The sequence below is a fragment of the Hemitrygon akajei genome, chromosome 9 (genome assembly GCF_048418815.1).
Source record: "Hemitrygon akajei chromosome 9, sHemAka1.3, whole genome shotgun sequence".
NCBI classification, from domain to species: domain Eukaryota; kingdom Metazoa; phylum Chordata; class Chondrichthyes; order Myliobatiformes; family Dasyatidae; genus Hemitrygon; species Hemitrygon akajei.
Genome location: NC_133132.1, coordinates 75,460,164 through 75,475,986, shown reverse-complemented (window position 1 = coordinate 75,475,986; position 15,823 = coordinate 75,460,164). Strand labels below are relative to the sequence as shown.

The window sequence follows — 15,823 nt, the reverse complement described above, 5'->3', positions numbered from 1 at the left end:
TACAGGTGATGAGAAGAGGTAAGAGGCCAGAGTGGGGAGCAGAATAACAGGGGAGGGGAAAGAAACAAAACAGAAGGAGAAATCAATGTTCGTACCATCAGGTTGGAGGCTATCTAGACGGAATATGAGGTGGTATCTTGAGAGTGGTCTCATCATGGCAAAAGAGAAGGCTGTGGACTGATGTCACATCGGGAATGCGGATGGGAATTAAAATGGTTGGATACTGGGAAATTCTGCTTTTGGCGGACCCGATTTATGTCAAGTCTCACCAATGTAGAGGAGGCTGCATTGGGAGTACCAGATACAATAAATGACCCCAACAGATTCGCAGGTGAAGTGTTGCCTTAACTGGAAGGATTGTTTGGGGCCCTGAATGGAGGTGAGTGGGCAAGTGTAGCACTTTGGCCACTTGCAGGGATGAGTGTCAGGAAAAAGCTTAGTGGGGAAGGACAAATAGAAGGTTTAGAAGGTTCAGGAGCTTGAAGATTCGTATTGCCAGATTTGGGAACAGCTTCTTTCCAACTGTGATAAGACTGCTGACCTGGATCTGGGCCGTACCTTCCAAGTATCCAGTCCTGACTTGCACTACCTTACTTGCCCTTTTCTATTTTCTAATTATGATTTATAATTTAAATTTTTATTTACTTCAATTTGTAATTCAGGGAGCGCAAAGCGCAGAATCAAATATCACTGTGATGATTGTACGCTGTAGTATCAATTGTTTGGTGACAATAAAAGTAAAGTAAAATGGACAAGGGACTTGCAGAGGAAGCAATCCCTGTAGAAAGCAGAGGAAAGTAAAGATATGTTTGGTGGTAGAATTCCATTGAAGATGGTGGTAGTTTTGGAGAATAATGTGTTGAATGCAGAGGCTCATTGGGTGATAGTTGAGAATGAGAGGAACTCTATCCCTGTTAGAGCTGCAGGAAGATGGGGTGAGCACGGATGTCCATTGTAGGCCCTTTTCCGACACCCTTTTGCATACACCCTCGGTGGTCACGTCATTAGGTACACCTGCTCATTAATGCAAATATCTAACCAGCATTCCTGTGGCAGCAACTCCATGTATAAAAGCATGCAGACATGGCCAATTCATTCAGTTGTTGATCAGACCAAGCATCAGAAGGGAGAAGAAATGTGATCTAATTGTTTTTGACCATGGAATGATAGTTGGTGCTATACAGAATGGTTTGAGTATCTCAGAGACTGCTGATCTCCTGGGGTTTTCATGTACAACAGTCTCCAGAGTTTACAGAGAATGGTGTGCAAATCGGGAAAAAAAAGTGAGCAGCAGTTCTGTGGGTGAAAATGCCTTGTTAATGAGAGAGGCCAGAGGAGAACGGCCAGATTGGTTGACGGAAAGAGGACAGTAGCACAAATAACGAGAGTGATGTGCAGAAGAGTATCTCTGAATGTACAACACATTTAACCCTGAAGTGGATACATCAGCAAAAGACCACAAACATGCACTCAATGGCCACATTATTATGTACAGTAGTTACCTAGTATGTTTTCTTGACAGTAGAGGATGTGTTCTGGGCCTACGAGAGGTTGTGTGAGATGTGCACTCCCAGGAGTTTGAAATTGTTCACAGTTTCCACTGCTGTAGTGCCGATGTGCAGAGGGTTGTGAATGGTGTGGGTTTTCCTGAATTTGATAACTATCTCCCTTGTCTTTTTGATATTGAGGAAGAGGTTATTTTCCTGGCACCAGGCCTCGAACTCTTCCACCACTTCACTGTAGGCTGTTGCAATGCTGTTGGTGATGTGCCGAACCACTCTGTATCATCAGTGTATTTTACAATGCGGTTGTTTGGAGCCAATGGAATTTGTGAACCACAGGATAGCAGATTATTGGAATTTTACTGTAATAACATGGCAAGTCCAGCATTTCATAAGGAGAGTACACAATGATTCTGATGGCAATTGTTCTGATGGATCACCGTCCTCAGTACTGCATTGAATATTACTCCCAAATCCCTGGTGTGGGTTTCAGAGGTTTCAAAGGTGCATTTAAGGTCAGAGAAACGTATACAATATAAATCCTGAAATGCTTTTTCTTTGCAATCATCCGTGAAAACAGAGGAGTGCCCCCAAGAATGAATGACATTTAAATGTTCGAACCCCAAAGGGCTGCAATGTGCAACTTTCTGATTTGAAGAACGTTCCCCACAGAATCAGTTTGAAAGGCTTTTATAGAGCAACGTCATTCAGTGCTGAGATATTGAAGCAAAGAAGCTCACTTAAGATCAGTGTCTGAGTTTGCAGCATCAACGTGAGGCCCAGTAAGACATTTGCATGGCGGCAGCTTTAAACATGTCATTTTAATAGCATTGATAAGCTATTCTCTCCGTTTTTAAGGCCTCAAAGTGGTCTTGCCTCTAGAGAACCACTGAAAATACCAGCTCTGATTGCCATAGTTACCAATCTGAATTTGAGTTCTCTCATACCTTCATAGTCATGGAAATTGCCAGATCGAAGGCATTAATTTGACTGGTTCTAGTTTGTGTGATTGAGATAGTCAGCTGAAAGAGAAAGAAAAGAAAAAGTAGTCACTTAGTAGGAGTTTAGGGACGTTAAGACACTTCTAAGATGAAGAATGTAAATTTGTCTTTTTTGAGTGCTGTTTGTGGGGATTACATTTACTATTCATAAAAAATGGCATACTAACACAGTTAAATGCTGACCTCCAAACAAACCTAGAAAGTAGAACTTGTGACTATGAATGGAAATTAATAAAGATTTAAAATCATAATCAGAAACACCATTTTAATTGAAAGGCAGTAAGAATATAAATTTTGTCATAAACTCTAATGCAGGATGGTGGAGGCCAGAAAATTATCATCATTCAACAAACCTTCAGACTACCTGGCACTTTGCTAAACTGCTCACTCCAATCACTGGCACTTCAGAGCGATCACCTGGACTGCTGATGGGGAGTAGCTGAGGGAATGCCCAGGTGTTGAGAGAGAGCACTGAGGAAGTGCCCAGGCTAACATCTGGTTAAGTGGTACTGTACATTTGTTCAACCAGCTCTTGTGCCATTTGGGACATGCCAATGACTGAGCAAAGACTGGTGAGGGAGAAGTGGGTCTGAATTTGTGGGACGTTGGCAGCAATACTGGGGAAGGAAGGGGCTGTTCCACCTGAACCATGCTGAGACCAGGATCCCGGTAAATTGTGTAACTAGAGCTGTGGGGGAGGCTTTAAACTAAACAGTAGAGAGGTGGTTCAACAAATTAGAAGAGTGTGGGTAAAGTAAGAAGGAAGGATAAAGCAGATTATGGAAGTCGCTTGATAAAAAGTAAGACAAAGTTTTGAAATGGATAAGAATTGAACTTCAGGCAATGTGGAGACAAATGTAAGAAGAGGGTTGGTGTATCAGGAATGCACACAGTATACAAAACATGGTAGATGAGCTTATAGCACAGTTAGAATTTGGCAGGGATAACTTTGTGGGCATCTTGGATCATGACTGAAAGATCATAGCTGGGAGCTGAACAACCTGTTGAAAAGACAGGTAAGTAGTGGGGGTGGGGTGGCTTGGTTGGTTAAAATGAAATCAAATCCTTAGCAAGACGATGTAGAATCCTTGTAGAATCAAGAATCTACAATGGGTAAAAATACTGTGATGGGAATTATATACAGGCTACCAAATAGTAGCTAGTATGTGGGGTACAAACTACAACTGGAGATAAAAAAGACATGTAAGAAAGACAACAATAGTGTTATAGTAGTCAGGGGGAACTTCATCAGAATCAGGTTGAATATCACCAGCATATGTCATGAAATTTGTTAATTTAGCAGCAGCAGTACAATCCAATGTAATGCATTATGCATGTAGATTGAGGAAAATCATGTTGGCTCTGGATTGCAAGAGAAGGAATTTATGGAATGCCATTAGGTGACGATTTGAAACAAGTTGTAATTACGCACACTAGGATAAAAGCAATTCTGGATTTGGTTTTGTGCAATGAACTGATTTGATTAGGGAATTTGAGATAGAGGAACCCCTAAGAAACAGTGATCATAATATGACAGAATTCCCCTTCCCTGCAGTTTGAAAGGGAAAAGCTAAATTTGGATATATCAAAGTTCAAAGTGCATTTATTATCCATGTACGTATGCAGTTTACAACCCTGAGATTTGTCTTCCCACAGACAGCTACAAAACAAAGAAGATATGGAACCCATTCAAAGAAAAACATCAGATCCCCTCCCCCACAAAAGTCTTCAAAAGAGTCGAGCAGGGGAGAGAGGAGCTGGCCAAAGTGGATTGGAAGGGGACCATATCAGTATGATGTTACAGCAGCAATGGCAGGAGTTTCTGGGAGTCACTTGTAAGATACAGGATTGTTTTATCCCAAAGAAGTAATAGGGATTTATTACTAAAGGGAGGATGAGGCAACTGTGGTTGAGAAGGGAAGTCAGAGACCACATAAAAGCAAAGGACAGCATACAACATTGAAAGAACAAGCAAACGCTAGAGGATTAGGAAGCTTTCATAAACAAAAATGAAGCTAATACAAAGAAAGGTGGAGAGAAAGGTAGTGCTGAGGAACCAGGGAGTCTGCAGAAGTACTTAAGTGTACGTCATGCACTTTGGTAGAAAAAATAAAGCAAAGACTATTTTCCAAATGGGGAGAGAATTCAGAAAGCAGAGGTGCAAAGGGACTTGGGAGTCCTCATGCAGGATTTCCTAAAGGTTAATTTTGCAGGTTGAGTCTGTGGTGAGGAAGGCAAATGCAATGTTAGCATTCATTTCAAGAGGACTAGAATATAAAAGCAAGGATGTAATGCTGAATGTTTATGAGGTATTGATCAGATTACCTGTTATATTGTGCCTCATATCTAAGGAAGATGTACTAATGTTAGAGAAATCCAGAGGAGGTTTACGAGAATGATTAACGAGAAACGGTTAACACATCCGTGTCTGATGGCTCTGACTCTATACTGAAGGGTGAGGAAGGATTTCATTGAAACCTACCAAATATTGAAAGACCTGCAGAGCGTGGATGTGGGGAGGATTTTCCAATAGTGGGAGAGTCTATGGCCAGAAGGCACAGCCTCAGAATAGAAGGATGTCCTTTAGAACAGAGATGAAGAGGAATTTCTATAGCCAGAGGATGGTGAATCTGTGGAATTCAGTGCTACATACAGCTAGCGAAGCTAATTCATTGGCTGTATTTAAAATGGAGGTTGATGGGTTCCTGATAAGTAAGGATGTCAAAGGTTACAGGAGAAGGCAGGAGAATGGTTTGAAAGGAATAATAAATTAGCCACGATGAGCAGACTCTATAAGTATTGTAAGGGCCAATGGAGCCAGTCTCTGCCTCTTTGCTGTTGATGAGGTTAGAGTTCCAGCCTGTACAAAACCAATTGTTCTCCCTTTTCAGATTTCCAGTGAGATTCATGCTTTATGTACACTCAGTGACCACTTTATTAGGTATAGGAGTGGAACCCACTGTTCTCTTCTGCTGCTGTAGGCCACCTGCTTCAAGGTTCGACGCATTGCGTGTTCAGAGATGCCCTTTTACACCTCACTGTTGTAGTGCATGGTTATTTGAGTATCTGGCACCTTTGTATCAGCTTGAAACTGTTTGGCTATTCTCCTCCGACCTCTCTCATTAAAAAGGCATTTTTGCCCATAGAGATGCCACTCACTAGTTTTTCACACTGTGTAAACTCTCGAGACTGTTGTGCATGAAAATCTCACAAGATCAGCAGTCTCTGAAATACTCAAACCACCCTGCCTGGCACAACAATCATTCCACGGTCAAAATAATTTAGATCATATTTCTTCCCCATTCTAATGTTTGGTCTGGACCTCTTGAAGGTAGCTGCATGCCTTTTTTATATTCATTTGCTGCCACATGATAGGCTGATTAGTAGCGAGCAGGTGTACAGATGTATCTTATAAAGTGGCCACTGAGAGTTTTCCTTGTGTATTTAGACCATTGTAAGCATGCAAAACCAAAAACCTGAAGCACATTTCCATGAAGATATAACTCCTCTAATACAAAATACTTTATGTAACTATGACAGTTTTTTTTCAGATATCACAACTGATTTAAAAAAGAACTTGTTTCAAAAAAGAAACATAGCTTAAGGCAAATTAATCTCCTGCTTTAATAATAATTAACAAGCTGCATTGTGCTGTTTTATGTCTTGAGGTAATTCTATCAAGTAATGTGAACATTTGCATTTCTTTTTGCTTCGAGGAATTTTCTGAATGAAAATGTGTTAGACTCACACCACTGTAAACATCACTGGTCTTCAAGAGGGAGCAGTCTATAAAGAAAGAACCACCTCAGTCTGGTTTTTGATGAAGATTATGAGAATATATTTCCAAGATGAACAGTTTGGTGATTTGGTGTGTTTCCAAATTAATGCACATTTGAACTCCCATCTTCTAGCTTTGTGATCTTGATATAGTCACTTGGCAGGCAGCACTGCTAAATTACAGGACTTCTGCTAATAAGATATGTGGAAGTAAATTGTTTTATTATCATCATCACGTAAACCAAGGTGTAGTGAAAAACCATGCATGCCATCGATGCTGATGATTTAGTCATATCAGTTGATTGACGTGGTAGAAGGGAATGCAGACTGTTGTATACATGTGAGATAGAAGGGCTACATGGAAATAGGTGGGTACTTCTGGGAATATTCTGAAACTTGGCATGGATTTGACAGGCCTAATTGCCACCACCAGTGCCATGAAGAAATATAAACTTGTGAAATACCCCTTCAGTGGGTCCAAAACTGACATTTATGTTCAGCTGCAGAACCACAGTATGAGATGATGCTCTTTTCCCAGAGGATGAACGTGCTGATCTAATTCTCTGCATTTTGTAAATCATTTGACTGCCTGCATTATTGAAGAGCAGAGCAGCAATCAAGACAGTTCTTGCATTGAAAGAAAAACTATGCAGCACTTTTCCTGATCGCAGAATGTCCAAGGCTGCATCCACACTAGACCGGATAATTTTTAAAACGCCGGTTTCGCATAAAAACGATTGGCGTCCACACTATGCGTTTTTGAAAAGATCTCTATCCACATTGAAACGGAGATTTCGGCGAATCTCCTGCTGCTGCGCATGCGCAGGACATATCTACTGAAAACAAGTGACATGTTTGGTGTCGAATCTTGCCGTAAAAGTGCGTGTTTGTGTAGTTACAGACTAGAAAAACTTAAAAGACGATGGACAGCTGTTGGCTCTCGCGCAGGAGAACTTAAAACTAAAAAAAAACAAATACTGGAGCGTACTGCAGCAACCGACAGGGAGTTCACGGACAGATTGACCCGGCTGACAACGAACATTGAAAAACTGACTAACTCTGTTGCATTAATAAAGCACCTTGTTAAATGTATAAAATATGTCTGCATCAGTGTTATCTTGTATTTCCACACATTGTTACATTAGGCTGTTACACATCTATTGTCAGAGAAGTACTTGCATAAAGAGGTAAACCACCTTCATACGAGCAAGGACAGAAAACGGCAAAGTGAGTACAGTATACTTATTTATTCAGTAAGTTATGGGTCAAAGTATTTGGTGAGTACATTTCTAACTCTTCTGGCTTCAGTCTCGTTGCCGTCTGTTCTGAAATTGTTAGGTTGCGTTCAGGAAAACAATGAAATAGCGCGCTGCCGTCTGACAGCGTTTTCAAAAGTCTCCGGTTATCCCGTCCACACTGATCTGCCCGAGCAGCGTTTTCAAAAATACCCACCCTGGAAAGTGTTTCTGAAAAGCTCTGGTTTCGGGGGACGAAAACGCCGTTTTAGTGTGGACGGAGGGTAAAAACGAAGAGAAAAAGCTTCGGTTATGGATTTATCCGGCGTAGTGTGGACGTAGCCTAGTGAATGCATTACAGTTAACATAAACGGCTTGGATAAAGGCACTGAAGGTATGGTTGCTGAATTTGTTAATGGCACAGAGGTGGACAGGAAAGCAATTTGTGACGGGGCATCAAGAGGCTACAAAAGGATATCAGTAGCTTGCAAGTGGGAAAGAACTGGCACACTGATTACAAAATTGAGAAATGTGCAATTGTCTTTTTAGCTGGCATATTTTTAAAAAGCATGTTATGCAAGCCATTAAAGATTGTGGATGTTCTATTCCACAATTAACTAAAGTCTATTTTACAGATGCAGCAAATCATTTTGAATGTCATTTATTGAGTGAGGAATCGTATACAAAAGTAGACAGATTATCCTTCAGTTAAATAGGCATTTATGTATAAGACTAGGCTAATTTCAGACATTCGCCACTTGACCAGCTTCACTGTCGTGAAGGTGACATAATTCGGTCACCAGTGATGGTTCATCTTTCGATGGGCCAAATGGTCTAATCCTGCTCCTGTGTCTTATGGAATTCTGAGAGAGCTCTTGCCTTTTTTCCCCTGCATGATGTATATTGTAACATGGTTGCTGGACTAACATCCAAAGGCCTGGGCCCTTTTGAAATCTAGGGACATGAGTGCAAATCCCATTGTGGTAACTGGGGAATTTACATTCAAGTAATTTAATAAATTTGGAATGATAAGCCTAGTATTAGGAATGATGACTATGGGACAACTGGATTATTGTAAATATTCATCAATTTTACTGGAGTATTTCAGGGCAAGAATGCCATCCTTATTTCTGACTCCAGACCTACCAGTGTAATTAATTGCAAACACAAGAATATCTGTAGATGCTGGAAATCAGCAGGTCAGGCAGCATGTCTGGAAAGGACTAAAGAGTTGACATTTTGGGCCGAGACCCTTTGTCTGAATAAGAATTAATTGAACGTAGTTAATTCTTCCCTCTGAAAACTACATAGTTTAGTGGGTGTAAAACTGAATTGAAAATCAATGCTAGCCCTGCTACCAAAGTTTGCATCCGGTGAACAAATTTATTGAAAGTAAAATTACATGCACCACTGTTACTGCACGTGATATGCCCCTTCATTAGACTGCTCAGTAATTCCAGTCTTGTCCAAATACAGGCTTCACATTTCTAGCCATGGGCACTCTAGACAACCACAAGGTCCCATCCTTGGCACTACTGTGTGAATGTTTATGTTTGGTGTTACACTTTGCCAGCATTTGACTTTGCGCTTCCATTACTATTTCTTCGATTTTTGTAATCCTTCTCAGGCTGCCAATGTTGTTTCCTTTATTTGAACATCAGACAGGCTGAAGCTTCTATTGAAAATTCTATAGCCTCTTAATGTTATTATCATTCATAACTGTTGCTGAATCTGACTGCAATTCATGTATTCTCCTGGAGTCCCAGGTGAGCTGCTCACATGCAACCCACAACGCCCATCACTTGCCTGCTTCTTGCCACTGTCACTACTTGTGCACACACCTAAATCTATCCACTCCAAAATAAACCTGCTAGTTCCCAGTCTAGTTCCTACATTCAACCAGCAATCTGACCAAAACTTCAGTCCTCTTCCTGTTTCTATTCTCCTCACTAATCCCTGATACCTCTGTATATCCTTCTGGGTATTTTGCCACCGGAAGTCTTCAACACTGGGCAGCACTGCTGCAGAATAGTAATTCAGTGAGAGGAGAAGGAGAATGTCTGTGTGGTTGCTGTATGCAGGCAGCTTCACTGAGGCAGTGAAGGTATAGACAGAGCCCATTGAGAGAGGCTGGTTCCTGTGATGTGTCGAACTGTGTCCAAAACCCTGCAATTTCTTACAGTCATGTGCAGAATATTTGTCACACTAAGCAATGAACCATGCAGACAGAACGCTCTCTATGGTGTATTGTTAAAAATTGGTAAGAGTCAACTAGGACATGCCAAATTTCTTTAGCCTCCTGAGGAACTAGAGGCATTGAGTAACTTTCTAAGCTGTGAAATCAGCATGGTTGGACAGAACAGGCAATGTTCACAGCTAAGAACATGATACCACCACCTTCAGTATTCTGCGGGTGGGGAGGGGGGATCAATATTGACTCAAAACAAGTCACTTAAATTGAATAAGTTTTCTTCAAAGCAGTCACTTCTATGATCCTGTGAGCTCTGGGAACAGCACCTCATCTATATATGGACCTTGTACCTCTGTATTCAGTACTGCCTTCAGCAGTTTCAAATATGAGGGGGGGTTTTTTGGTGTCAATGGGTAATTCTGATATGAATTGTACTTTAAGAACAGCTCTTGGAGGGGGAAAACCTTCCCTTGAACAATCAAGAGAGGATCCAGTTTTCTTCGGTCCCTTGCTTTTTTTTGGTAGTAGGCATTATTATCTTCTGTTTTCAAGTGTATTTACAGTTTTGGGGATTTGAATGTCCTGATTTATATTCTCTATATTGTGTTGTGGTTGGTCTGGAGTTTTTTTTTTGTTGTGGGGCTTGGGGAGGATACTAACTTTACATAACTTCAATTTGGGTGCTTTCTCAATTATCTTTTTTGTATTATACTATTATTGCATGTTTATTTTTGCACTGTATTAATTTTCTTCATTTTGGTTTGGGTTTTTTAAAATCTGTAGTGATGTAGAAAATGCATTAAAAAAAACAATTAAAAAAAGAGGATCCAGGAGCTATTAGTGATCAGCATCTACCCAACTATTAGCTCCTGTCCTAATTGCTCAAGGGAAGATTTTTTTTCTCTGAAGAGCTTTTCCTAAAATTTGTGTTCATGCTTCTTCCCTTGTAGGAGATGTGCTTAAGTAGTGGTTGAATATTGAACATCATGGCAGCTTAAAAATAGAAAATATGTGACTAATCAGCAACATCTGTGGCATGAGAGAAACAAATGTTATATTTCAAGCTAATCTACTTTTGAATGCAAACACGAGGAAATCTGCAGATGCTGGAAATTCAAGCAGCACACACAAAATGCTGATGGAACGCAGCAGGCCAGGTAGCATCTATAGGGAGAAACACTGTCGATGTTTCTGGCTGAGACCCTTCATCAGTACTAACTGAAAGAAAAGATAGTAAGAGATTTGAAAGTAAGAGGGGCTGGGGGAAATCTAAAATGATAGGAGAAGATAGGAGGGGGTGGCGTGAAGCTAAGAGCTGGAAAGGTGATTGGCAAAAGGGTTACAGAGCTGGAGAAGGGAAAGGATCATGGGATGGGAGGCCTAGGGAGAAAGAAAGGGGTAGTGGAGCACCAGAGGGAGATGGAGAACAGGCAAAGAGTGATGCGTGCCTCCTGCACGCATGCTGAGCTTGTTGACTTCATCAACTTTGCCTCCAACTTTCACCCTGCCCTCAAATTTACCTGGTCCATTTCTGACACCTCCCTCCCCTTTCTTGATCTTTCTGTCTCCATCTCTGGAGACGGCTTATCTACCGATATCTACTATAAGCCTACTGATTCTCACATCTACCTGGACTATTCCTCTTCCCACCCTGTTTCTTGCAAAAATGCTATCCCCTTCTTGCAATTTCTCCGTCTCCGCCGCATCTGCTCTCAGGATGAGGCTTTTCATTCCAGGACGAAGGAGATGTCTTCCTTGTTTAAACAAAGGGGCTTCCCTTCCTCCACCATCAACTCTGCTCTCAAACGCATCTCTCCCATTTCACGCACATCTGCCCTCACCCCATCCGCCCACCACCCCACTTGGGATAGGGTTCCCCTTGTCCTCGCCTACCACCCCACCAGCCTTCAGGTCCAACATATAATTCTCCATAACTTCCACCACCTCCAACGGGATCCCACTACCAAACACATCTTTCCCTCCCCCTCCTTTTGCTTTCCGCAGGGATCGCTCCCTACGCAACTCCCTTGTCCACTCGTCCCCCCCCCCCTCCCCATCCCTTCCCACCGATCTCCTTCCTGGCACTTATCCTTGTAAGCAGAACAAGTGCTACACCTGCCCTTACACTTCCTCACTCACCACCATTCAGGGCCCCAGACAGTCCTTCCAGGTGAGGCGACACTTCACCTGTGAGTCGGCTGGTGTGGTATACTGCGTCACCGCGGTGCTCCCGGTGTGGCCTTTTATATATTGGTGAGACTTGACGCAGACTGGGAGACTGTTTCGCTGAACACCTAGGCTCTGTCCGCCAGAGAAAGCAGAATCTCGCAGTGGCCACACATTTTAATTCCATGTCCCATTCCCATTCTGATATGTCTATCCATGGCCTCCTCTATTGTCAAAATGAATCCAAACTCAGGTTAGAGGAACAACACCTTATATTCCGTCTGGGTAGCTTCCAACCTGATGGCATGAACATTGATTTCTCTAACTTCTGTTAATGCCCCTCCTTCCCTTCTTACCCCATCCCTGATTTAATTATTTTCCCCCCACCCTTTATTTTTCTCTCTCTGCCTTTCATCTGTGGTGTGTCCTCTGAATGCTTGGCCTTTTTATAATTATCAGTCAGCTGATTGGTTGGCATTACAGCTGATTGGTTGCGTGGCGTACTTTGTGTGTTGTGCTCTGAAATTATGCTCATGTTGGCTTAAAAATAGAATTGAGCTCAACATGACCCACACTAATTTAAGAGCGTTTAGAAAACCTGGCTTTCTGTTTCCATCATTGTCTGCCAATGTCACTGATTTAGCCCTGACTTTTTTTAATTCATTTTTTTATAAGTCTCTACAATGCGACAAAAAACCCAGTTAAAAAAAGGTTTATACAGTGCAAAACAAACGTATCAAATGTACAGTTCATAACATTTCAGGAAAGCACCCAGAGTAGAATTGTATAAAGTTAGTTACCACCCCACCCTCCCACTACCCAACTCCAAGCCAACCTTACGATATATGAAAAAGTTAATCAGAACTTTTATCACCACAGAACTGTATTTATAAAAAGAAGGTATATTGCCTACTACCTGAGCTATAATATGTTTACACATTAAAAAAAACGTAAATCTTAACTGAAAGAAGCTGGCAGTAAGGGATTTAAATGTAAAAGAAAAGGGAGGGATGCACATTTAATCTAAACGGGAATTATGAAAATATTCAAGAAAAGGTCCCCAAGCCTTTTGGAACTTTATGTCCAAATTAAGAAGTGAATAATGGATCTTTTCAAGGTCTAAGCAGGACATAATGTCTCTGAGCCATTGAGCATGAGTGGGTGGGGAGCCCTGACTTTTGAAGGAATTGAATGTGTTATGCCAAAGTTGAAGATTGATTTTTGCCCTTGGTGAAGTACGGTCCCACAATCTCTGGATTACTCCCAGTAGCATGTACTTGTCAGGTCAGGACTAGGATGATAGTACAGATGAATGGGTGGCTGAGGAAGTGGTATACGGGGCAGGGTTTCAGATTTCTGGATCATTGGGATCTCTTCTGTGGAAAGTTTGTTCTGTACAAAAAGGATTGATTACACCTGAACCCAAGAGGGATCAATAAACTTGTGGCAGATTTTTTAGCAATATTGGGGAGGGTTTAAATTAATTTGGCAGAACCAGAGTGATAGGGCTGAGGATGGGGCAGTTGGTATACAGTTGGCATACGTTGTGCAGTGAGATTGTGAGGAATGACAGGCAGATGATGGGGAAAATCTGCCATCAGTGGGATGAATTGAATTATATCATGGGGCAAAATGGAAAAAGGTGACAAATACAAGACTGAAGGTGTTATATTTGAATGCACACAGTATACCGAATATGGTAGATGATCTTGTAGCGCAGTTAGAGATTGGCACGTATGACGTGGGCATCACTGATTCGTGGCTGAAAGAAGATCATAGTTGGGAGCTTAATGTCCGAGGATACACATTGTATCAAAAGGACAGGCAGGAGGCCAAATCATTGGGTGAATCTGTTGGTAACGAATGAAAGTAATCCTTAGGAAGAAGTGACATAGGATTGGAAGATGTAAAGTTGTTATGGGTGGAGTTAAGAAACTGCAAGGATAAAAAGACCCTGATGGCCCTGAATAGTAGTCAGGAAATGGAATATAAATTTCAATGAAAGATAGAAAAGGCGTGTAATAAGGGCAAAGTTACGATGGTCATGGAAGATTTTAGCATACATTTGGATTGGGGAAAATCATATTGGTGCTGGATCCCAAGAGAGGGAATTTGTAGGATGCCTACAGGATGGCTTTTTAGTGCAGTTTGTGGTGAGCCCACTGGGGGAAAGGCAATTCTGGATTGGGTGTTGTGTGATGAGCCAGAATTGATTAGCAAGGATGATGGTAGAACAGCAATGTCTGGAATTTCTGGGGGCAATTCAGAAGGGACAGGGTAGATAGGGAGGATGTTGTTATGTAAAGATTTTTAGCTTGCCTTTGATTTTAGGTTTTGGAGTTCAGTATAATGTGTTACAGATTTCATTAAGCATAAAATGCCTTACTTCATTTTATTTGTGCAAACCTACACTATTGCTAAGGAGAAGGTGCTTGGGAAGCTGAAGGTAGATAAGTCACTTGAGCCAGATGGAGTACACCCCAGGATTCTGAAAGAAGTAGCAGAGGAGATTGTGGAGGCATTAGCAATGATCTTAAAAAAAAACCCACTTGATTCTCCAATGTTTCCAGAGGACTGGAAAATTGCAAGTGTCACATTGAAGTTAGTCTAATATGGGGATGTTTCCTATTGTGTCTAGAACCAGAAGGCACAGCGTCACAATGTCCCTTTAGAACAGAGATGAGGAATTTCTTTAGCCAGAGGGTCGTTAATCTGTGTAATTCAATGTCATGGATGGCTATGGAGGCCAAATCATTGGGTATATTTAAAGCCAAGGTTGATAGATTCTTGATTCGTCAGTGTGTCAAAGGTTATGGGGAGAAGGCAGGAGAATGGGGTTGAGAGGGATAATAAATCAGCCGTGATGGAATGGCAAAGCAGACTCGATGGGCCAAGTGGCCTAATTCTGCTGCTGTGTCTTATGGTCATATGGTCTTTAATAAATAGCTTGCATATGTGGAAGAGATAGTAGAAGCACTGATCACAAAACTTTGAAACATCTTTAGATACAGTACACAAATTGTGCCAGAGGGCCAGAGAATTGTCAAATTAGCACAGCTACTTAAAATTGGATAAATGTTTAAGCCTCCTAACACAGCTGGTGAGAAAGTTTCCAGAACCATAGCAGAGAACAGAGTTAACTTTTACAAAGACATGGATTAATTCAGAAAAACTAGCAGGAATTTGAGAAGGCAAGGTGAACAATAAATTTAATAGTCTCCTTGGAGAAAGTAACAAGGAGCATTTTGTGTTTGTAAATGTGCAAACAGATTTTGTTAAGTACTGCTGTTTTTCTAGTCTTCTTCCTCCTGCTATCTCTAAATCCATACCAGGGATTACTGAAGACCCATGATTTAGATAGATAGATAGAATGGGATAGGTAGCTGTCCCATTGGAAAAAAAAAGATTTATCACTAAGAATTAGTTAGTTTGACTTTAGAGATTTGAAATGGGGGAACTCAAACAACTCATAGCTGTTAGGTGTTTTGTACATTCGGAGGTGTTGCAGGTGGCAGGCTTGTGGTCTCCCTTCAGTGTAAATGTTCTTGTATCTCTCATGGATCTACGGACATGCATGATTCTAACCTGGCTGAAAGCTGCTACCTTACTGTCTACATTCCGTTACAATATACCATTTGTTATAATGTGAATTGGATCAGATGAGTTGAAACAACATCCCGGGAACTCACTGGGTGCTTCCATGGTCCCTCTGAACTCTGTCAAGTAAAAAGTGATTATTTTTTAAACAAAATATACTTCATTCAAAACAAAATTATTTACAATAAACCATTCAATGACTCTGAATCCTTTACAGACGTTACCATTGCATTCTATACATTTCCACACTTTCCTCCACTCACGTGGCACTTGGTTGGTTCATCCTAACCCACTATTGTTGTGGGGTAAACTCCCTGCCACCCAACCCCTCCCACTCCCGCGGGAGAAGAACCT

At 41.4% G+C, this 15,823-nt stretch overlaps 1 protein-coding gene across 6 annotated transcripts in view; it reads left to right on the top strand.

The window, feature by feature from the left end:
- Window positions 1-15,823, top strand: part of ankrd6b (ankyrin repeat domain 6b) — a 184,907-nt gene that overhangs the window by 81,522 nt on the left and 87,562 nt on the right. The window lies entirely within an intron of this gene.